Source organism: Mobula hypostoma, chromosome 1, assembly GCF_963921235.1.
Source record: "Mobula hypostoma chromosome 1, sMobHyp1.1, whole genome shotgun sequence".
NCBI lineage: Eukaryota > Metazoa > Chordata > Chondrichthyes > Myliobatiformes > Myliobatidae > Mobula > Mobula hypostoma.
In genome coordinates, this window is record NC_086097.1 from 176463652 (window position 1) to 176489307 (window position 25656).

The 25656-nt window shown below is 42.2% G+C and overlaps 1 long non-coding RNA gene across 1 annotated transcript in view; it reads right to left on the reverse strand.

Annotated features, from left to right (window-relative positions):
- LOC134342643 (uncharacterized) overlaps nucleotides 1-23669 on the reverse strand; it is a 34405-nt gene extending 10736 nt beyond the window's left edge. The window contains exon 1 of the long non-coding RNA XR_010017066.1: nucleotides 23497-23669. This is a non-coding gene — a long non-coding RNA (uncharacterized LOC134342643). The remainder of the gene's footprint in view (nucleotides 1-23496) is intronic.
- Nucleotides 23670-25656: the final 1987 nt, after the last annotated feature.

Genomic DNA, 25656 nt, shown 5'->3' on the forward strand with positions numbered 1-25656 from the left:
TCAAGCTGGCGTCAGTTTCACCAGTGCCAAAGAAGAATGTTGCAACCTGTCTCAATGACAATAACACTTACACACACTCTGATGAAGTGATTTGAGAGGTTGGAGATAAAACATACAGTATCAATTCATGCCTGAAGATTGACTTGGATCCACTGTCACAACAGGTCAACAGTAGGTGCCGTTTCATTGGCTCTTCACTCAACCCTGGAACATCTGGACGGTGAAGATCAGGGTGCCCTTAGAAACATAGACATAGAACGTAGAAACATGGAAAACCTTCAGCACAATACAGGCCCTTCAGCCCACAAAGCTGTGCCAAACATGTCCTTACATGAGAAACTACCTAGGGTTACCCATAGCCCTTTATTTTTCTGAGCTCCATATACCTGTCCAGGAGTCTCTTAAAAGACCCTATTGTATTCGTCTCCTCCACCGTCACTGGCAGCCCATTCCACGCACTCACCACACTCTGCATAAAAAAATCACCCCTGATATCTCTTCTGTACATACTTCCAAGCACCTTAAAACTGTGCCCTCTCGTGTTAGCCATTTCAACCCTGGGAAAAAGCCTCTGACTATCCACACAATCAATGCCTCTCATCATCTTATACACCTCTATCAGGTCACCTCTCATCCTCTGTTGCTCCAAGGAGAAAAGGCTGAGTTCACTCAACCTATTCTCATAAGGCATGCTCCCCAATCCATGCAACATCCTTGTAAATCTCCTCTGCACCCTTTCAATGGTTTCCACATCCTTCCTACAGTGAGGCGACAAGAACTGAGCACAGTACTCCAAGTGGGGTCTGACCAGGGTCCTATATAGCTGCAACATTACCACTCGGCACCTAAACTCAAACCCACAATTGATGAAGGCCAATACACCGTATTTTTTCTTAACCACAGAGTGAACTTGCGCAGCAGCCTTGAGTGTCCTATGAACTCGGACCCCAAGAGCCTTCGATCCTCCACACTGCCAAGAGTCTTACCATTAATACTATATTCTGCCATCATATTTGACCTACCAAAATGAACCACCTCACACTTACCTGAGTTGAACTCCATCTGCCACCTCTCAGCCCATTTTTGTATGGTATCAATCTCCCACAGTAAACTCTGGCAGCCCTCTACACTATCCACAGCACCTCCAACCTTGTGACATCGGCAAATTTACTAACCCGTCCCTCCACCTCTTCATCCAGGTCATTTATAAAAACCATGAAGAGTAGGGGTCCCAGAACAGATCCCTGAGGCACACCACTGGTGACCGACCTCCATGCGAAATATGACCCGTCTACAACCATTCTTTGCCTTCTGTAGGCGAGCCAGTTCTGGATCCACAAAGAAATGTCCCCTTGGATCCCATACCTCCTTACTTTCTGAATAAGCCTTGCATGGGGTACCTTGTCAAATGCCTTGCTGAAATCCATATACGCTACATCTACTGCTCTACCATTATCCATGTGTTTAGTCACATTCTCAAAAAATTCAATCAGGCTTGTAAGGCATGACCTGCCTTTGACAAAGCGATGCTGAATATTGCTAATCATATTATGCCTCTCTAAATGTTTATAAATCCTGCCTCTCAGGATCTCCTCCATCAACTAATGACATGGGTGGGAAAAGGGAAGAGGTCCTGAAAACAGACTACAGAGAGTTAGGAAGGAAGTTGAGAAACAGGACCACAAAGGTAGTAATCTCGGGATTACTGCCTGTGCCACGCGACAGTGAGTATAGGAATAGAATGAAGTGGAGAATAAATATGCGGCTGAGGGATTGGAGCAGGGGGCAGGGATTCAGATTTCTGGATCATTGGGACCTCTTTTGGGGCAGGTGTGACCTGTACAAAAAGGACGGGTTGCACTTGAATCCCAGGGGGACCAATATCCTGGCAGGGAGGTTTGCTAAGGCTACTGGGGAGAGTTTAAACTAGAATTATTGGGGGGTGGGAACCAAACTGAAGTGACTGGGGAAGAGGCGGTTGGCTCACAAATAGAGAAAACTTTGAGACAGTGTGTGAGGGAGGATAGGCAGGTGATAGAGAAAGGATGCACTCACACCGACGGTTTGAAATGTGTCTATTTTAATGCAAGGAGTATTGTGAACAAAGCAGATGAGCTTAGAGCGTGGATCAGTACTTGGAGATATGATGTGGTGGCTACTACAGTGACTTGGATGGCTCAGGGACAGAATGGTTACTTCCAGTGCCGGGTTTTAGATGTTTCAGAATGGACAGGGAGGGAGGCAAAGGAGGTGGGGGTGTGGCACTGTTGATCAGAGATAGTGTCACGGCTGCAGAAAAGGTGGATAACATGGAGGGATTCTCTACGGAGTCTCTGTGGGTGGAGGTTAGGAACAGGAAGGGGTCAATAACTTTACTGGGTGTTTTATATAGGACGCCCAATAGTAACAAGGATATCGAGGAGCAGATAGGGAAACAGATCCTGGAAAGGTGTAATAATAACAGAGTTGTTGTGGTGGGAGATTTTAATTTTCCAAATATCCATTGGCATCTCCCTAGAACAAGGGGTTTAGATGGGGTTGTGTTTGTTAGGTGTGTTCATGAAAGTTTCTTGACACAATATGTAGATAAGCCTACAAGAGGAGAGACGGTACTTGATTTGGTATTGGGAAATGAACTTGGTCAGGTGTCAGATCTCAGTGGGAGAGCATTTTGGAAAGACTGATCATAATTCTATCTCCTTTACAATAGCATTGGAGAGAGACAGGAACAGACAAGTTAGAAAAGTGTTTAATTGGAGTAAGGGGAATCATGAGGCTATCAGACAGGAATTTGGAAGCTTAAATTGGGAACAGATGTTCTTGGGGAAAGGTACGGAAGAAATGTGGCAAATGTTCTGGGGATATTTGTGTGGAGTTCTGCATAGGTACGTTCCAATGAGACAGGGAAGTTATGGTAGGGTACAGGAACCATGGTGTACAAAGGCTGTAGTAAATCTAGTCAAGAAGAAAAGAAAAGCTTATGAAAGGTTCAGAAAGCTAGGTAATGTTAGAGATCTAGAAGATTATAAGGCTAATAGGAAGGAGCTTAAGAAGGAAATTAGGAGAGCCAGAAGGGGCCATGAGAAGGCCTTGGTAGGCAGGATTAAGGAAAACCCCAAGGCATTCTACAAGTATGTGAAGAGCAAGAGGATAAGACGTGAAAGAATAGGACCTATCAAGTGTGACAGTGGGAAAGTGTGTATGGAACCAGAGGAAATAGCAGAGGTACTTAATGAATACTTTACTTCAGTATTCACTATGGAAAAGGATCTTTGTGATTGTAGTGCTGACTTGCAGCGAACTGAAAAGCTTGAGCATGTAGATATTAAGAAAGAGGATATACTGGAGCTTCTGGAAAGCATCAATTTGGATAAGTCGCTGGGACCAGATGAGATGTACCCCAGGCTACTGTGGGAGGCAAGGGAGGAGGTTGCTGAGCCTCTGGCAATAATCTTTGCATCGTCATTGGGAATGGGAGAGGTTCTGGAGGATTGGAGGGTTGCAGATGTTGTTCCCTTATTCAAGAAAGGGAGTAGAGATAGCCCAGGAAATTAAAGACCAGTGAGCCTTACTTCAGTGGTTGGTAAGTTGATGGAGAAGATCCTAAGAGGCAGGATTTATGAACATTTGTAGAGGCATAATATGATTAGGAATAGTCAGCATGGCTTTGTCAAGGGCACGTCGTGCCTTACGAGCCTGACTGAATTTTTTGAGGATATGACTAAACACATTGATGAAGGAAGAGCAGTAGATGTAGTGTATATGGATTTCAGCAAGTCATTTGATAAGGTACCTCATGCAAGGCTTATTGAGAAAGTAAGGAGGCATGGGATCCAAGGGGACATTGCTTTGTGGATCCAGAATTAGCTTGCCCACAGAAGGCAAAGAGTGGTTGTAGACGGGTCATATTCTGTATGGAGGTTGGTGACCAGTGGTGTGCCTCAGTGAACTCGAGAAAATCTGCAGATACTGGAAATTCAAGCAACACACACTAAATACTGGTGGAACCCAGCAAGCCAGGCAGCATCTATAGGAAGAAGTACAGTCAACATTTCGGGTCGAGACCCTTCGTCAGGACTCAGGGATCTGTTCTGAGACCCTTACTCTTCGTGATTTTTATAAATGATCTCGATGAGGAAGTGGAGGGATGGGTTAGTAAGTTTGCTGATGACATGAAGGTTGGGGGTGTAGTGGATAGTGTGGAGGGCTGTCAGAGGTTTCAGCGGGAAATTGATAGGATGCAAAACTGGGCTGAGAAATGGTAGATGGAGTTCAACCCAGATAAGTGTGAAGTGGTCATTTTGGTAGGTCAAATATGATGGCAAAATATAGTATTAATGGTAAGACTCTTGGCAGTGTGGAGGATCAGAGGGATCTTGGGGTCCGAGTCCATAGGATACTCAAAGCTGCTGCGCAGGTTGACTCTATGGTTAAGAAAACATACGGTGCATTGGCCTTCATCAACCGTGGGATTGAGTTTAAGAGCCGAGAGGTAATGTTACAGTTATATAGGACCCTGGTTACACCCCACTTGGAGTACCGTGCTCAGTTATAGTCACCTCACTACATGAAGAATGCGGAAACTATAGAAAGGGTGCAGAGGAGACTTACAAGGATGTTGCCTGGATTGGGGAGCATGCCTTATGAGAATAGGTTGTGTAAACTCGGCCTTTTCTCCTCGGAACGGTGGAGGATGAGAGGCATTGATCGTATGGATAGTCAGAGGCTTTCTCCCAGGGCTGAAATGGCTAATGTGAGAGGGCACAGTTTTAAGGTACTTGGAAGTTATTACCTCTCAGTCATCAGACTCTCGAACCAGGGGGATATCTTCACTCAACTTCATTCACCTCCAACACTGAACTGTTCCCACAACCTATGGATTCACTCTCAAGGACTTTTCATCTTATGTTCACGATATTTGTTATTTATTTATTATTATTATTATTATTTTGTTTACTTTTGTTTCTTTCTGTGTTTGCAGTTACCTTTTGCACATTAGTTGTTTATCCATCTTGTGTATAGGTTTAATTGATTCTTCTGAATTTCTTTATATTTACTGTGAATCCCTACAAAAAAAGCATCTCAGTGTAGTATTTGGTGACATATATGTAATTCAATAATAAATTTGCTTTGAACTTTGGGAACAGCTTTGGGCCCCTTACTTAAGAAAGGATGTGCTGGTGTGGGAGAACGTCAACAGGAGGCTTACATGAATGATCCCAGAAATGAAAGGGTTAACACATGAGGAGTATTTAATGGTTCTGTGCCTGTTTAGAAGAATGAGGGTGGGATCTCATTGAAACCTGGTGAATACTGTGAAGCCTAGATAAAGTGTATGTGCAGAGGATGTTTCCAGTAGTGAGAGAGCCTAGGACCAGAGAGAACAGCCTCAGAATAGAAAGCCGTCCTTTTATGATAAAGATAAGGAGGAATTTCTTTAGCCAGAGGATTCATTACCACGGACAGATGTGGAGGCCAAGTCATTAGGTATATCTGAATCTGAGAATGATAAGTTCTTGATTAGTAAGGCATTAAAGGTTACAGGAGAAGGCAGGAGCAGGTAATTAACTTTAGTGATTAGATAAGTATTGATCCCACTTCATCTTCAATCTGGTTCACTGGAATCTACTTTCACCTCAACAAGAATGGCCTCAGTTTAATACTTTAGTAAATTAACTTTGCCAACGTTAGCCAACATTAACTCATTCTGCTCTTCTTGCTGCATCAGTAAAGTAGCCAACAGAATTAAGGATCCCTCCCATCCCAGACAATCTCTCTCCTCCCCTTTCCATCATGAAGGAGATGCAAAAACTCAAAAACACACACCATCTTGCTTAAGGTAATCATCTACCCTGCTGTTATAAGACATTTCAATGGCTCTCTTGAAAGTTAAGGACAATCTCTAGACCTTACCATCCACCTTGACATAATCCTGCATGGTATCAGTTGCCTGCCCTGCACTTGGACCATAAGACATAGGAACACAATTAGACCATGCAGCTCTGCTCTGCCATTTTATCATGGCTGATCCCAGATCCCACTCAACCCCCTACACCTGCCCCCTCACCATATCCCTTGATGCCTTGAACAATCAGGAATCTATCAACTTCCACTTTGAATATACCCAAGGACTTGGCCTCCACCACAGTCTGTGGCAGGGCGTTCTACAGATTCACCACTCTTTGGCTATAAAAAAATCCTCCTGTTTAAAAAGGTATCCCTCAGTTTTGAGGTTGTGCCCTCTAGTTCTAGAAACCTACGACAGAGGAAACATCCTCTCCATATCCACCTTATATAGTCCTTTCAAAATTTGGTAGGTTTCAATGAGATCCCCACACATTCTTCTAAATTCCAGTGAGTACAGGTCCAAAGCTGCCAAACGCTCCTTATATGTTAACCCCTTCATTCCCAGAATCATCCTCATGAACCTCCTCTGGAGTTTCTCCAAAGACTGTACATCCTTTCTGAGATAAGTGGCCCAAAACTGTTGACAATACTCCAAGTGCAGCCTGACTAGTGTCTTATAAAGCTTCAGCATTATCTCCTTGCTTTTATATTCTATTCCCCTTGAAATAAATGTCAACATTGCACTTGCCTTCTTTACCACAGACTCAACCTGTAAATTAACCTTCTGGGAGTCTTGCTCAAGGACCCCCAAGTCGTTTTGCACCTCTGATCTTTGAATTTTCTCCCCTTTAGATAATAGTCTGCACTATTGTTCCTTTTACCAAAATGCATTATCATATATTTCCCAACATTGTATTCCATCTGTCACTCTTGTCCATTCTTCCAATTTGTCTAAGTCCTGTTGCAATCACATTTCTTTGTCAGCACTACCTACCCCTCCATCTACCTTCATATCATCCACAAACTTTGCCACAAAGCCATCAATTCCACTATCTAAATCAGTGACAAACAATGTGAAAAGTAGTAGTCCCAATACTGACCCCTGGGGAACACCACCAGTCACTGGCAGCCAACCAGAAAAGGCCCCCTTTATTCCTACTCACTGCTTCTTGCCTATCAGCCATTCCTCTATCCATGCCAGTATAGTTCCTGTAACACCATTGGCTTTTATCTTGTTAAGCAGCCTCATGTGAGGCACCTTATCAAATGCCTTCTGAAAATCTAAGTATATGACAACCACTGCCTCTCCTTCTTCCTTCCTCAAAGAACTCAACAGATTTAACAGGCAATATTTCCCTCTACAGAAACCATTCTGACGTTGACATATTTTATCATTAGTCTCCAAGTAGCCCGAAACCTCATCCTTAATAATGGACTCCAACACTTTCCCAATGACCGAGGTTAGACTAAGTGGTGTATAATTTCTTCTCTTTTGTCTTCCTCCCTTCTTAAAGAGTGGAATGACATTTGCAATCTTCCAGTCCTCCAGGACCATGCCAGAATCAAGTGATTCTTGAAAGATCATGACCAATGCATCCGTATCTCTTCGGTAATCTCCCTCAGGATTCTGGGATGTAGTCCATCCGGTCCGATGACTTTTCTACCTTTAGACCTTTGAGTTTGCCTCACACTTTTTTTCTTTGTAATAACAATGGCACTCACTCCTGCTTCCTGGCACTCAAGGACCTCAGGCACCTTGCTAGTATCTTCCACTGTAAAGAATGAAGCATATTACTTAAGTTCATCTGCCATTTCTTTGTCCCCCATTACTCCCTCTCCAGCATTATTTTCCAGTGGTTCAATATCAACTCTCATCTCCCTTTTATTCTTTATGTAACTGAAAAAACTTTTATTATCCTGCTTAATATCATCAACTGGTTTGCTCTCATTTTACATCTCTTCTCTTCTTTTGGCTTTTTTTTTTAAGTTGCCCTTTGTTGGCTTTTAAAACCTTGCCTATCATCCAACTTCCCACTTACTTTTGCTACCTTATATGCTCTTTATTTGGTTTTTATACAGTCCTTAACTTCCCTTGTCAGCCACAGTTGTCTACTCTTGCCATTTGGGAAATTCTTCTTCTGTGGGACATATCTATCCTGCACCTTATGGACTATTCCCAGAAACATCATCCACTTCTGCTCTGCCATTATTCCCACCAGTATCCCCATCCAATTCACTTGGGCAAGCTCTTCTCTCATGCCTCTGTAATTCGCTTTATTCCATTGCAAAACTGATACATCTGACTTCTGCTTCTCTCTCTCTCTCACTTTCTCAGTAACTAGAACATAGAACTGTACAGCACAGGAACAGGACACTCAGCACATCATCTTGTGCTAAACCAATCAAATGGCCCCTTGACTAATCCCTTTTGCCTACACAATATCGATATACTTCCTTTCTTTATACATTGAACACTTCTATCATACATTATTTCCCACTACCACTCGCCCCAATGACACAGAGAGGCAATTCAGAGCATTGAGTCCATGCAATTTCTCACTGAGCCTGCTCTCTCACATTTCACTTCAACCAGTCCTCTCTTATCTGCTCATTATGGTTACGAGAGACATAGACTGAGCAGACAACCGGTATCGTTTTCCCAGAGTTGAAATGTCTCACATTAGAGGGCAGGCGTTTAAAGAGGGGAGACAAGTTCAAAAGAATGTGTAGGACATTTTTTTTTAAACACAGAGAGGGGAGAAGGGGTGGAGCAAAATATGATAAAGGTGTTTAAGAAGCTCTTAGATAGGCACATGAATATACAGAGAATGGAGGGATATCAAAGGTCAAAGTACATTTATAATAAAAGTATGTATACATTATACAACCTTCAAATTTGTCTCCTTACAGGTAGCCATAAAACAAAGGACCCACAAAAGAACCCTTTAAAAATAGAAAGCCATCAAAAAACCCAATGCAGAGAGGGAGTGAAGAAAAAAAAAACAAATCGTGCAAGCGATAAAAGTAAGTAAATAGCTTCAGAACTGAAGTTTTATAGAAGACACGAAGCCAGCCATCACTGCAGCCGGACCCTCAGTTTATTGTAAACATTGCGAGACAACCAACGCGAATCCAGCCATCACTGCAGTTGGAGCCCCAGTTCAGCCCAGAGCTGAGTAAATGTTGTCCTGGTGAGGAAGATAAAGAATGGTAGGGTGAAGGAACCATGGGTGACGTGAAGTGGAAAATTTAGTCAGGTGGAAGAAGGTAGCATACATGAGGTTTAGGAAGCAAGGATCAGATGGGTCTATTGAGGAATACAGGGAAGCAAGAAAGGAGCTTAAGAAGGGGCTGAGGACAGCAAGAAGGGGGCATGAGAAGGCCTTGGAGAGTAGGGTAAAGGAAAACCCCAAGGCATTCTTCAATTATGTGAAGAAAAAAAGGATGACAGGAGTTAAGGTAGGACCGATTAGAAATAAAGGTGGGAAGATGTGCCTGGAGGCTGTGGAAGTGAGTGAGGTCCTCAATGAATACTTCTCTTCGGTATTCAACAATGAGAGGGAACTTGATGACGGTGAGGACAATATGAGTGAGGTTGATGTTCTGGAGCATGTTGATATTAAAGGAGAAGAGGTGTTGGAGTTTTTAAAATAGATTAGGACGGATAAGTCCCCGGGGTCTGACAGAATATTCCCCAGGCTGCTCCACAAAGTGAGGGAAGAGATTGCTGAGCCTCTGGCTAGGATCTTTATGTACTCGTTGTCCACGAGAATGGTACCGGAGGATTGGAGGGAGGCGAATGTTGTCCCCTTGTTCAAAAAAGGTAGTAGGGATAGCCTGGGTAATTATAGACCAGTGAGCCTTACGTCTGTGGTGGGAAAGCTGTTGGAAAAGATCCTTAGAGATAGGATCTATGGGCATTTAGAGAATCATGGTCTGATCAGGGACAGTCAGCATGGCTTTGTGAAGGGCAGGTCATGTCTGACAAGCCTGATAGAGTTCTTTGAGGAGGTGACCAGGCATATAGATGAGGGTAATGCAGTGGATGTGATCTACATGGATTTTAGTAAGGCATTTGACAAGTTTCCACACGGTAGGCTTATTCAGAAAGTCAGAAGGCATAGGATCCAGGGAAGTTTGACCAGGTGGATTCAGAATTGGCTTGCCTGCAGAAGGCAGGGGGTCGTGGTGGAGGGAGTACATTCAGATTGGAGGATTGTGACTAGTGGTGTCCCACAAGGATCTGTTCTGGGACCTCTACTTTTCGTGATTTTTATTAATGACCTGGATGTGGGGGTAGAAGGGTGGGTTGGCAAGTTTGCAGACAACACAAAGGTTGGTGGTGTTGTAGATAGTGTAGAGGATTGTCAAAGATTGCAGAGAGACATTGATAGGATGCAGAAGTGGGCTGAGAAGTGGCAGATGGAGTTCAACCCAGAGAAGTGTGAGGTGGTACACTTTGGAAGGACAAACTCCGAGGCAGAGTACAAAGTAAATGGCAGGATACTTGGTAGTGTGGAGGAGCAGAGGGATCTGGGGGTACATGTCCACAGATCCCTGAAAGTAGCCTCACAGGTAGATAGGGTAGTTAAGAAAGCTTATGGGGTATTAGCTTTCATAAGTCGAGGGATAGAGTTTGAGAGTCGCGATGTAATGATGTAGCTCTATAAAACTCTGGTTAGGCCACACTTGGAGTATTGTGTCCAGTTCTGGTTGCCTCACAATAGAAAGGATGTGGAAGCATTGGAAAAGGTACAGAGGAGATTTACCAGGATGCTGCCTGGTTTAGAGAATACGTATTATGATCAGAGATTAAGGGAGCTAGGGCTTTACTCTTTGGAGAGAAGGAGGATGAGAGGAGACATGATAGAGGTATACAAGATATTAAGAGGAATAGACAGAGTGGACAGCCAACGCCTCTTCCCCAGGGCACCACTGCTCAATACAAGAGGACATGGCTTTAAGGTAAGGGGTGGGAAGTTCAAGGGGGATATTAGAGGAAGGTTTTTTACTCAGAGAGTGGTTGGTGCGTGGAATGCACTGCCTGAATCAGTGGTGGAGGCAGATACACTGGTGAAGTTTTAAGAGACTACTAGACAGGTATATGAAGGAATTTAAGGTGGGGGGGGTTATATGGGAGGCAGGGTTTGAGGGTCGGCACAACATTGTGGGCCGAAGGGCCTGATATGTGCTGTGCTATTCTATGTTCTATGTTATTGAGAAAGTTTATTAATAAGGTATTTAGTAGCTTTCTTTCTTTTGTTTTTGGGAGCCAATAAGAAGTCACTGGACGTTGTTTAGGCAGAAGGGATTAAATTAGATATTTAATTAAGCATTTCAATTCTGATTTGTTTATCACATGTATATTGAGACATGCAGTGAAATGTGTAATTTGCATTAACAACCAATACATCTATTGATGTGTTGGGGACACCCGCAAGTGTTGCCACACATTTTGGCGCCAACATAACATGCCTACATTATTCAGCAGAGCAACACAAGCAGCAATGGCAATGATTAGTCCAGCACAGCATCATGGGCCTGTGGTGGTTGATGTCCTAACTCCCCCTGACCTGATTCTCCCTCCAGCCACCTACACACTGGGTGTAATTTACAGCAGCCATCCCTCACTTCTGGAAGGAAATCAGAAAACCTGGGGGAAACCATGCAGTCATAGGGAGAGTGTGTAAACTCCATGTTGACAGCACCAGAGGTCATGATTGAATCTGGGTCGCTGGAGCAGTGACTCTACCCCCTGCACCACTGACTCTTCATTCTTCACACTCATGGACCTGTGTAGAAACTGGACATGGGTGAGTAAGCCTTGTCCCTGTGTGGAGGTGTTTGTAGAGCAAGACTCTGCTGTTACTTCATTCCTGGCATCTTATTCTGGGAATAGATTTGCCTTGTCAAACTGGATGAGGGAGCAGATTCATTAATTTAGCTGTTTTTATTTATTTTACTGTGATTTTTTTTTACTTCAGTCTGAAGTTCTGGGCTTCTGCCATTCAAAAACTGGAAAGGTTCTTCTTGAACAGTTTCTGTGTGATTGTGAAAGCTCTGCATGTGTCAAACAGATTTTAATTTGATGCCATCTAATCCTCCCCTTCATCTTCTTATAATTTACATTTACTAGCTGCAATTTAATGGCAGATGAATTTGGATAAAGTCAGAGAGAAAGGTTGCTTATTTCCAACAATTTAACAGTAATAAAGTGCATGAAATTGACCGCACTAATGAAAGAAGAAATGTAAAAATGATATTACTTCATTAGCCAAAAAAGCAGGTTGTGTCATACATTGTAATTCAGAACATAAATATGCAGACGGTTCTCAACTGGCAAATCCTCCTTCAGATCAAAGCAACCCTTCAATGAAATAGTATTCAATTAAAAAATCCCAATATTAATTGAAAGTAACATTGTTAACTCTTGTCTCTGACATACATTTCAAGAATGGCTTCAAGATTGGTTTAACATAAACAGGAATCAAAATCAGAATCGAATTTAGTACTACTGACTTATATGATGTGAAACATGGTTTTGCAGCAAAGTGCAGTGCAGACATAACGTTACCATAAATTACAACATTAAATAGTGAAAAAAAGGATTAGCAAGGTCGTGTTTGGTGGTTCATAGACTATTCAGAAATTGATGGTGGTGAAGAAGTTGTTTCTGAATCATTGAGTGTGGGTCTTCTCCCTGTTGGTCTTAACGAAAAGAAGGCAGGTATCAGATGGTGAGGGTCTTTCCTGACGTATATTGCCTTCTTCAGGCACCACCAGTTGAAGTTGTCCTCACTAGTGGGAAGGCTTTTGCCCATAATAGAACTAACAGAGTCTAAAACCCTTAACAGTTTCTTGCAACCTTGTGCATTGGAGCCTCCATAACAGGCTGTGATGCAACCAGTCAGAATACTCTTCACAGTACACCTATAGAAATCTGTAAGAGTCTTTGGTGACACACCTATATTTTACTCACTATACACTCACGACTGTATGGCCAGATTCTGCTTGAACTCCATCTACAAGTTTGCAGGTGGTACTACCAAAGTGGGCCGTATCTCAAATGACAATGAGTTGGAGAGTTAGAGAAAGAGGTGGAAAGTCTTATGACATGGTGTTGTGACAACAGCCCTTCCTTGAAAGCAGCAAAACAACACAACTGAACTTTTTCAGAAAGGAGACAGTACACACTCTCCTGTTTACAACAATGGTGCTAAGGTTGAGAGAGATGGGAGTTTCAAGTTCCTAGGAATGAACATTAGATTAGATTATTAGATTAGATCATCAGTAGCCTATCCTGGTCCAAACATATTGATGCTATGGCCAGGAAAGCACTGTTCCACGTACTATGTTCCACGTTCTAGATTCTATATATCTATCTAAAAGCCTCTTAAACACTATAATCATATCTGCTTCCACTACCACCCCGGACACCCGTTCCAAACTCCCTCCATTCTCTCTGTAAAAATCTTGTCCCACATGCCCCACTCACCCTAAGTACATGCACTCAAATATTTGACATTTCCACTGGGAACAAAACTCTATCTGGCTTGTCTATGCCTCTTATAATTGTATAAACTTCATGTCTCCCCTTATCCTCTACTGCTCTCGAGAAAATGACCTAAGTTTGACCAAGCTCTCCTTATAGTATGTGCCCTCTAATCCAGGCAGTATCCTGGTGAACCTCTTTTGTACCCTTTCTAAAGCCTCCACATCTTTCCTGCTGTCAGTAGCTGCACCTTAAAGAATATTAATTACATAAACATATTCATTTTCTGTGCCTGACCAAATTTTTTCCATTTCCGAGAAGCCTTGGATTTCTAAGTATTATTACTCACTGTCAACATTTATCAGGGAGAAATCTAGCAAAAAGTATGGGAAAAGATAATGTTAAATTTAAATTTGGAGGAAGATAAGAATTGTTTATGTTAGTAGAAATTCAGGGCAGTGAGCAGAATGTACTTTGAGGGAGTTTGCCACAGTTTGTCCAGTACTGTTAAAGTTTATGATAAATATTACATGACTGGAAATGGCAGGTTAAATGATTTAGTTAGCAAACTCAAATTCAGTTTCTTTTCTTTACCAGACTATTGGGTAAATGAAATGGAATATTAAAGAGATTTATTGTTGGTTTTCTGTCTGGAGTATTAAATGCTCAATGATCAGAAACACAGTGGGATCAGGCCTGGATGTGGGGCAATAGGGTCTCAGTTGTATAGAACTGAGAACTATAACTGGTCTGGTTTACATCTGATCGGCATCTCTGGTTGTGTCAAATCAGGCTAGACATGTATCCAAACTGTACAAGATCTTAGCCTAAAAATCATATATTTTTATTTTTGTTTAGATTCAGCATGGTAGCAGGCCTATCTGGACTAACAAGCCCTCACTGCCCAATTATACCCACGTGACCAATTAACTAACTTTGGAATGTGGGAGGAAACTGGAAGAAACCCAGGCAGTCACAGGGAGAACGTACAACCTTGTTACAGACAGCAGCAGAATCGGACCCAGCTTAGTGGGGCTGTACTAATATTACACTAACCGCTCCAATTCTCTCCCGTGCTCTTTCATTGAAAGGTATATCACAGCCATGTGTATCCCAAAATGGTCCTTAAAACCAGGCTTATTGGCAAGATTTTGAGCATCTTATTTCGTATTTCATTATTTCTTGCCATTAATGAGAGCAGTCTGTCCATCTGCCTTGCCTCTGCAGAACAGCTTGCTGAAATTCTTTTGATCACGTATTTTACAGGCACTTACTAATCTCTGATTACCCTTACCATTTTTTTTGATGCACCATAGAAAGCATCCTATCTGGACATATCACAGGTTGGTACAGCAATTGCTATGCCCGAAACTGCAGTAATTGAGAGTTGTGCACTCAGCCTAGTCCATTGCAAAAACCAGCCTCATTTTACATACCTCAATGTGCTGCTGTAATGAATTGATCTTTACAGACGGCATGAAGGACTAGTTTTTCACGTACCTCAGTATGCAATAAACTAATTGACCAATTTCACCAGTTTGGTTCTCCATTGACTCAGTATTGACTTCTTGCAACCTTGGGAAAGCAGCCAACATAATCGACCCCTGACACCCTGGTCATTCTCTCTTCTCCCTTCTCCCATCAGGCAGAAAATAGAAAAGCCTGAAGGTATGCACTACCAATTTCAAAAACAGCTTGCACGCACTTTCTCTTGAACTGAAACTTTCCATTTTGCATTATTTTTTCTACTTCGCTGTACTTGCGTACTGCTTGCTCTGTCTGGAAGGCACCAACAACTTTTCACTGTATCTCATTAAATGTAACAATAATAAGCTGAACTAATGATACTGTAGAAATGTGACTTAAAATGCTCCTTACAATCTATATCTTTGAAGAAGAGTTTAATCACTTGCCCTTGCATTTCATTATGTGGTTCTGTGTAGAACACAGTTTGATACAATTCCCGAGCATTGACTTGGGATGATTAATGCATTGAAACCAGTGATCAAAGTGATGACAGTGTTGCTAAACTGCAGATTTGTTCAAAAATTGAAGGTTGAAGGGAAATAACTGTTTTTGAACATATTGGTGTGGGGCTTCAGGATTCTGTACAGCCTGCCCGTTGGTAGATGTGAGAAGATAACATGGCCCAGATGGTGGGGATCTTTGATGATGGATGATTCGTTCTTGAATTGAGGTAGTGTCTTCAGTAGATACTGTACCTCTGATGGTAGGAAGGGATGTGCCCATGGTGCATTGGTCTGAATTCAGTACTCTCTGCAGCTTCTTATGCTCCTGCATATTTGAATTGCCGTATCCGACCATGATGCAATCAGTCAGGATACTTTCAACAGTATTTCAGGATGTATATTGTATACTTTTCTCTGACATTAAATGCACCTTTGAAACCAGAAATCTTTGAAGCAGTATAACTGTAAAAGCTTTAATACTCTCCAGGTATTCTCAAAGGTTAGCAAATCTCTCCAGAAGATCTTTATCATTATAGTCACATTTCCTTATAGCACAGAAAGACAGCATTTATGCCAGCTTTCAGGGAACATAGAATGGTACAGCACAGGAACAGGCACTTTGGTCCAGTGTCTGCACTGAAAATGATGCTGAACGAAACCAATTCTCTTCTGCCCGTACACAATCCATATCCCTCCATTGCCTGCATATTCCTATGTCTGACTAACAGTCTCTTAATCTCCACTATCATATCCACTTCCACCAAGGACCCTCTTAAGTTCTTCATCCATGATTGAAGACCCTCAACATCCGGGATACACTCTCTTCTCATTACTGCTATCGCAGAGGAGATACTAGAGCCTGAAGATCTACACTCAGTATTTTAGGAATTGCTTCTTTTCCTTTTCCATCAGATGTCTGAACAGTCCATAAACCCATGAATACTGCTCACTATTCTGCTTTTGCACTGTCTATCTGTCTGTCTATTTAATGTAAAACCCAATTTTTATGCATTGCACTACACTGCTTCAATAAAACAACAAACTTCATGACATATGTCAGTGATAATAAACCTGATTCGGATTCTGAGACCAGTCTATTAAGAATAAAAAAAATACCATGCAAATCCTCTTCTATTTAAAAAGCTCTGAATGAATTTCCTACCACCAGCCTCTCCAGCAGCTTGGGCTATTTCACAATAACTCAGATTACCAGGATTTGTTGTCTTTCTTGCATTACAGTACCACTTTTTCTCTAGTTCATTTACTGATTATTTTTAATCTGTGATGCTTGGTTATTGATCCCCACCCCCAGTGGAAATAGCCTCCACTTGCCCAATCCATCAAGCTGTCTGTCAGTCAACATCTCCATTCAATCAACCCTTAACATTCCTAATTAAAGTAATATCCCCAAAAATTAATTACAGCAACCTAAAGCTCATTTTTTCATCCATTATCTGTCACCTAATTTATCACACAGTTTTGCAGTGGTATCCCAATCAGGTTATTTCATTTCTAATTAGTAAGTTCTCAGTATGTTATTAATGCTTCATCTTGGGGGAAGAATCTTTGATTGCAATTAAATGCCATAAAGGTGAAAGTGTGCAAGTTTTAAGATGATAAGCAGAACAAGTTGCTTATGGGGAGAATGGTAGTTGCCTGGAACGGGTTGCTGGGATGGTGATGGAAGCAGGTACAATAATGGCATCTCACCGGCTTTTCGATAGGCACATGAATATACATGGAATGCAGAAAAATGGATATGCTCAGAACTTTGAAAATTGAACAGTACAGCACAGGAACAGGACCACCACCATGTTTTACTATTTAAACAAGTACAGATTGTACAACCCTTATCTGAAATTCCAGAATCTGAAAAACTGAATCCGAAAATGTTTTGAGTGGTGACATGACACCACAAATGGAATATTCCACAAGGTGATGCCCAGGTCTCTGCACACCACAGACAGCTCTGAGAAATGACCTCATTTATGTAATGAACAGAAGTTAATGGAAAATTGAAAAACTGCACAAAAATGAAAAATGAAGATCTTGATATGTATTAGAAGAGTGGATTCATTAGTATTGGAGTGAGTATATGTTGCTTAACAGTATGCTGATCATGAAACAAGCAAAGATCTATCACAATGAAGTGAAAATTGAAGGTAGTTATGATTATTTAGTAGGCTGGTAGCAGAATTTTTTTTTTAATAAATAAATGGTATAGCATTAAATATTAAAAGATTTGTGGTGATGAAGTGTCTGCTGATCATGAAACAGCCAAGCAATTCATTGATAAGTTTGCCAAGATCATCACTGATGAAAATCTAACACGCTGAACAGCTGCATCAGTACCTATGGGTGTTGAACAAGTGTAACCCAAAGGCTGCTTACTGATAGAGCATCAAATTAGAGTCAGGGATGATGGCGAAGCCAAACAGCCACTGACTGCCCACCTGCTTAGCCAAGGTAGTGATAGCTTATATTTCTGAAGGTTCAATGTACACATTGTTTCATGCACAAAATTATTAAAAATATTATATAAAACTACCTTCAGGGTATATGTATAAGCTGTATATGTAATGGAAACAGATTTTGTGTTTAGACTTGTGTCCATCCACAAGATAGCTCTTCTACATTCCAAAATCTGAAAAAATCCAAAAGCTGGAACACTTCTGGCCCCAAGTATTTTGGATAAGAGATGCTCAACCTATATTTGGATGTTGAACTAAATAAATCACTTCTGCCCACACAATGACCCTATTCCTCCTTTCTCTGCTTAATTATGTGTCTAACTAAGAGACTTTTGAAAGGTCTACCTTATTTGCTTTGACCACCACCCACCTAAGCATATTCTAGGCAGCCACCACTCTGAGTGAAATATTTGCTCTGCACATTTCCTTCAGATTTATTCATTCTCCCCTTGAATGCATGTCCTCTGCCTCTGGACATTTTAACCCTGGGAAAAAGATATTGGGCTGTACTCCATCTATGCCTCTCAATCTTATAGATCTCTATCAGATCTCCCCACAGCTTCTGTTGCTCCAGAGAAAATCATATGACCATAAGAACATAAGATACAGGAGCAGGAGCAGAATTAGCCCATTTGGTCCATTGAGTCTGTTCCGTCATTCCATCATGGCTGATCCATTTCTTTCTCGGCCCCATTCACCTGCCTTCTCTGCATATCTCTTCATACCCTGACTAATCAAGAATCTATCAACCTCTGCCTTGAATGTACCCAATGACTTGGCCTCCACAGCCGCATGTGGAAATGAATTCCACAGACTCACCATTCTCTGACCAAAGGAATTCCTCATCTCTGTTCTAAATGAAAAGCCATCTATTCTGAAGCTGTATGCTTGGGGCTTAGATTCCCCCACCATAAGAACCATCCCCTCCACATTCACTTTATCGAGACCTTTCAACAGTGAATAGGTTTCATTTAGATCCTTCCTCATTCTATTGAATTCCATTGAGCACAGGCCCAGAGCCTTCAAACACTCCCCATATTATAAACCTTTCAATCCCAGAATAATTTTCACGAACTTCCTTTGAATCTTCTCTAATATCAACACAACTTTTCTTAGATAAGGGGCCCAAAACTGCTCACAATACTCCAAGTGAAGCCTCATTAGTGCCTTATAAAGCCTCAGCATTACATCCTTGCTTTTGTATTCTAGTCCTCTCCCAAATAAATGCTAACATTGCATTTGTCTTCCTTACCACAGACTCAACCTGCAAGTTACCTTTAGGGAATCCGTCACAAGATTCCAAAGTGCCTTTGCACCTCAGATTCTTGAATTTTCTCACCATTTAGAAAATAGGCTATGTTTTTATTTCTTCCACCAAAGTATATGGACATACACTTCCCCAGCACTATTCCATCTGCCACTTCTTTGCCCATTCTCCTAATTTGTCCAAGTCCTTCTGTGTTCTCTACTTCATCAAAACTACCTTCCCCTCCACCTATCTTTGTATTGCCTGCAAAATTTGACCATCATCCAAATCATTGACATATAATGTACAAAGAAGCAGTCCCAACACTGATCCCTGTGGAATACTACTAGTCACTGGCAGCCAACTAGAAAAAGTTTCCTTTATTTCCACTCTTTGCCTCCTGCCAATCATCCAATGCTCTATCCATGCTAGTACCTTTCCAGTAATGCTATGGGTTCTTACTTGTTAAGCAGCCTTATGTATGGCACCTCAAAAGTCTTCTGAAAATCCAAGTGCACAACATCCATCTATTCTCCTTTGTCCATCTTGTTTGCTATTTCTTCAAAAAAAATATCAGATTTGTCAGGCAAGATTTGCCTTTAAATATGCTGACTTCAGCCTATTTTATCATGTGCCTCCAAGTACCCCAAAGCCTTATCCTTAACAATCAACTCCAACATCTTCCCAACCACTGAAGTCAGACTAACTACCCTACAATTTCCTTTCTTCTGCCCTTCTCCATTTTTGAAAAGTGGAGTGATATTTCCAATTTTCCAGGACTCTGGAACCACGCCAGAATCAATTGGTTCTTGAAAAGATCGTTACTAATGCCTTTACAATCTCTTCAGCCACCTCTTTCAGAAACCTGAAGTGTAAACCATCTACTCCAGCTAACTTAACTCCCTTCAGACCTTTCAGTTTTCCAAGTACCTCCTCACTAGTAATGGCAGCTTCACTCACTTCTGCCCCTCACTCTCAAACATCCAGTATACTGCTAGTGTTTTCCACAATGAAGACTGATGCAAAATACTTATTCATTTCCTTGTTTCCCATTACTACCTCCCCAGTGTCATTTTCCAGTGGTCCAATATCTACTCTCGCCTCCCCTTTACACATCTGAAGAAAGCTCTTGTATCCTCTTTAATATTATTGGCTAACTTACCTTCGTATTATATCTTTTTCTTCTTTATTACTTTTTAGTTGCCAACTGCTGCTTTTTAAAAGCTTCCCAAATCCTCTAACTTCCCACTAACTTTTGCTCTATTATGTGCCCCCTCTTTGGCTTTTATGAAGGCTTTGACTTCTCTTGTCAGCCATGGTTGTGTCATCCTCCCTTTAGAATACTACTTCTTTGGGATGTATCTATCTTGCTCCTTCCTCATTGCTCCCAGAAACTCCAGCTATTGCTACTCTGATGTTATCACTGGTAGTGTTTCCTTCCAATCAATTTTGGCCAGCTCCTCTTTCATGCCTCCGTAATTCCCTTACTCCACTGTAATACTGATACATCTGATTTTAACTTCTCAAATTGCTGAGTGAATTCTTTCATATTATGATCACAGCCCCTTAAGTTCTCAAGCTTTCTAATCAATTCTGGTTCATTCCCCATCAGAGTATCTGATCTCCCAGTAGACTCGATCATGAGTTGTTCTAAAAGGCCATCTCATAGGTATTCTAGAAATTCCCTCTTGGAATCTAGCAACAACTGGATTTTCCCAATCTACCTGCATATTGAAATCTCCCATGACTATCATAACATTGCCATTTTGAATGCATTTTCTATCTCCCATTGTAATTTGTAGACCACATCCTTACTACTATTTGGAGGTCTGTATATACTGTAACTCCCATCAGGATCTTTTTATCCTTGTAGTTTCTTAGCTCTATCCAAAAACATTGTATATCTTCTGATCCTATTTCACTTTTTAATCATTTCATTTCATTTTTTTAACAGAGCCACCCTACCCCCTGTGCCTACCTGTCTGTTCTTTCAATGTAATGTGTATCCTTGGTTAAGCTCTCAGCTATAATCTTTCAGCCACAAATCTGTGATGCCCACAATGTCATAACATGCCAGTCTGGAACTGTACTACTGTCATGGGGGGGGGGGGGTGTTAATGGCAGACCCAAATGCAAGACACAGACACTGAAGTACAAGGAACAGGACTTAAGCAGAGTAGGGACGTGACAGGGTACAGACAGGGAGCAGGGACAAGAATGCGGACTTGGGCTAGGACATGGACTAGACACAGGGAACCCAGACAAGGAGCTATGAACTAGGAGCCTGGGCTTGGACTCCGAGGTAGAGACCAGACAAGGACTTAGGACCTGGTTCTTGCATTGGGCTCGGACCCCAGAACCAGGCAAGGATATGACATGGCTACCAGACAGGACGAGGCTGGGGTCTAGAGTCTTGAGTTCTGAGGCTAGAAGCTGGGATCTTGGAATGCAGAGGCTGATAACTTGGAGGCTGGAGCTCAGAGACAGGCTGGGAACTGTACATCAACATCAAACCAGGACTTATCCTTCGAAAAGCCAGGACTCATCTTTAACACAACAACAACATGAGATAGGACAGTACATAGACAGAGCCAGGACTTATACTTAGACCAGCCGGGACTCAACTTCTTCTCCACACCAAGGTGGGACAGAACCATCCGTCAGGTAACAGCAGAACAGACAAGACAATACAGGTCCCCCCACAGGGCAACAGCAGAATGGCCTGACTTACCCCACAGAGGCAAGGCAAGGACAAGGCAAGACAGATCCCCCTGCAGGGCAACAGCAGAATGGCCTGACTTACCCCACAGAGGCAAGGACAAAAAGAGACAAACATTGAAGAACAACAGACAGTTCCATCTCTGCAAAGGGGTTGCTCCGAGTCACAGTTCAGCCAACAACCTCAACTGGCTACAGAAACAGCCAGATCCCTACTTAGTTCAGAGTGCCTAGCAACCACTCAGCTGGCCTGGGAAACAACAAAATCCATACAGCAAGGACAGCTCCAACTACTGACAGCAAGGCTTCATGAGGGGATGGTTCCCCAACGAGGCCTGAAGATGGCAAGTAGCCAATCTAGCCTTCCATTAGTAGGTTGCTCCCCAAGAATTCTGACAATACAAACCAGCCACTCACACTCAACCCCAAGGCTACTTATATTCCAAGCCCCAAGATGCGAATCAGGTGCCTATGATTAACTCAATCAAAACAAGGGACAGTTGGAAGATCCGGAGTCCAGAGTCCATGGACCGGACTGTGAACTGGAATGCAGACTTCACAGATCAGACCATGACAACTACAGATTCATCTACCTTATTCTGTATATTGCATGCATTCAAATATAACACCTTCAGTCTTGTATTCATCACCCTCTTTGATTTTGTCCCCTGTTACATCACAACTCATCGCATTAACTGCAATCTTGCCCTATCATCAGCCTCTCCTTGTTAGCAAACTCACTCCACACTGCCTGTGTTTGTGACCAACTACCCCATCTTTGCTCTGATTCCCATCCCACTGCTAAATCAGTTTGAAACCCTCCCAAACAGCTCTAGCAAACCTGTCTGCAAGGATGTTGTTCCCCTCGGGTCCAGGTGTAATCCATCCCTTTTATACAGGTCATGTCTTCGCCAAAGGAGATCTCAACGATCTAGAAATCTGAAGCCCTGTCCCCTGCACCAGTTCCTCAACCACACATTAATCTGCCATACCATCCTGCTCTTACCCTCATTGACACACGGCAGAGGCAGCAATCCAGAAATTACTACCTTGGACGTCCTGTTTTTCAGTTTTCTACCCAGCTCCCTAAAATCTCTCTTCAGGGTCTGCTCTGATTTCCTACCTATGTCATTGGTGCCAATATGTCCTGAGACTTCTGGCTGCTCACCCTCACCCTTTTGAACACCATTAACCCAAACTGTGACATCCCAGACCTCAGCACCTGGAAGGCAACATGCCATCTGAATGTCTCTATTACGTCCACAGAATCTCACCTCTATTCCTCTAACTATGGAATCTCCTATCACCACCACAGTCTTATTCACCTCTTCTCTTCTGATAGGTGGAGATGGAAGGCAATGGAAGAGGGGAGGAGCACCAGAGGGAGGCAACAGGTGGGCAAGGAGATAAGGTGAGAGAAGGAAAAGGGACAGGGACTGGTGAAGAAGAGGGTGGGTGCAGTACCTGAAGTTCAAGAAATCGATGTTTATGCCATCAATTTGGGGGCTACCCAGATGGAATATAAGGTGTTGTTCCTCCAACCTGAGTGTGGTCTCATCACGACAGTAGAGGAGGCCAGGGATTGACATGTTGGAATGGGAATGGGAAGAGGAATTAAAATGGGTGGCCACTGGGAGAACATCGATCCCCACCTATCAGACTCCCCCTTCTCCAGCCCTCCCAATTTCACCTATAACCTTGAGTTTCTCTGTCTCCTCCCCCACCTTTCAAATCTACTCTCCATCTTCTTACCTCCAGTCCTGCTGTAGGGTCTCAGCCGGAAACGTCGATTGTACTTTTTTCCTGTAGACACTGGCGGGCCTGCTGAGTTCCTTCAGCATTTTGTACGTGTTGCTTGGATTTCCAACATCTGCAGATTCTCTCTTGTTTCTGAAGAGCTGATTGTTGACTTCAGGAAGGAGAAGGAGGCCGAACGTGTACCATTCTACATTGGGAGATTGGTGGAAGGGAGTCAGCAACTTTAAATTCCTGAGCATGAATATATCGAATGATCTGTCCTGGGCCAGCACATACATGCAATCACAAGGACTTTTTACTGTTCTAACTGGGTTATTTCTTGTGCAAATTTATGCTTAACTTATATTTTTCTTGAGAATTCTCTTATATGATACTGCAAACCTGTGATGCTGCTGTAAGTTTCTCATTGCACTCCTGCATATGACAATAAAGTTGACTTTGACTTTGAAGGACATATAGTCTCAAGGAGAATGTAGAAAACTCCACAGAGACAGCATTGAGGTCAGGAATAAACTTTCATCTCTGGCACCTTGGGAAGCAACTCTCCTACTTGCTCCAGTCCTCAGTATTTTATCCTCTTGATGATGAGCCTTATCAAAAAGGCCTGTGTCAATGTGTTGGTGATTTTTCCTCAATAATACAGGTTATATTACAGCTGGCAGCCAAACCATATTCCTGTCATGTCAACTAATGTTATATCCTAGATATAATAAAACACTGACTTTTACAGATGGCAGCTGTTGTTGGTAAAATCTCAGGTGGCAGTGAAGACAAGCACAGGAGTGAGATAGTTCCGCTGGTTGAATGGTGGCCCAACAGTACCTTCACACGCAACATTAACAAGACCAAGGAATTGACTGTGAACTCAGGAAGGGGAAGCTGGGGGAACACACACCTATCCTCACTGAGTGGTCAGTGATGGAAATGGTGAGCAGTTTCAAGTTCTCAGAGGATCTATCCTGGGCCCAATATATTGATGCAATCATGAAGAAGGCATGCCAGTGGCTCTGTTTGTTAGGAGTTTGTGTGCTATGCCACCAAAGATACTTGTAAATTTCTACAGATGTATGGTGGAGGGCATTCTAACTGGTATTATCACAGTCTGGTGTGGAGACTCCAACACACAGGATCACAAGAGGCTGTAGAGTCGGCCAGCTCCATCTCAGCACAACCCTCCCCACCATCAGGGAAAACTTCAAGAGGCGGTTCCTCCAGAAGGCAGGATCATCATTAAGGACCCTCACCATCCAGGACATGCTCTTGTCTTGTTACTGCCACCAGGATCCTGAAAACCCACATTCTATTATTTCAGAACAGCTTTTTTTCCCCTCCCCATAATATCTCCATATGGTCCATGACCCCATGAACACAACCTTGTTATTCCTTTTTCTCTGCATGGTTTACTAATTTTGTACTAAAAATAATTTTATATCTTTGTTGCAAAACAACAAATTTCATCTCAAATAAGTTAGTGATAGTAAATCATGTTGTGATTCTGATAGTGTCAATGAACGGTCTGATATTTCGAGGAAGGTTGTACTTTCTTTTGATTGATGTTAATTTTGTAAAAAAGATACTCTGGAGCATATTATCATTTTATCATTGTGATAAAATATCTACAATGGAATTCTCACTTTAATGAAAGCATAATTATCTTGAGGACAATACTAAGCTCAAGAAATTATATAGTCATTTTAAGAGAAAATTTATCCTATTCCCAAGCAAATTAATATAGTCTGATAGAACAGAGAGTAAAAGCAAAGAAGGTAAACCAAGAACTGAGAGAATGAATTGGCCTGATTTATATATACAGTATATTTGTCCAGGCCATTGTTCACTTCATGTACATTCAACTCCAAAAGACTGGCAGGTGGTATACATGGACATAGTTAGCCACATCATCTAAAGATTTACATTTCCCTCAGAGTCACTGACTTACTCAGCCCAATACACCACAGTGCATCCCTCCCCTTCATTGGTAGATTCTAAAGGAGGCACTGCCTCAAGAAGACAACCTCCACGATCAAAGATTTCCACCATCGGACCCTGCATCATCTCATGGCTACCATCTGATATAGCAATCTAAAGTCGCACACCACCACAGCAGCTTCCCTTCAACCATACGGTTCTTGAACCAACCTGCGTAACACAAAT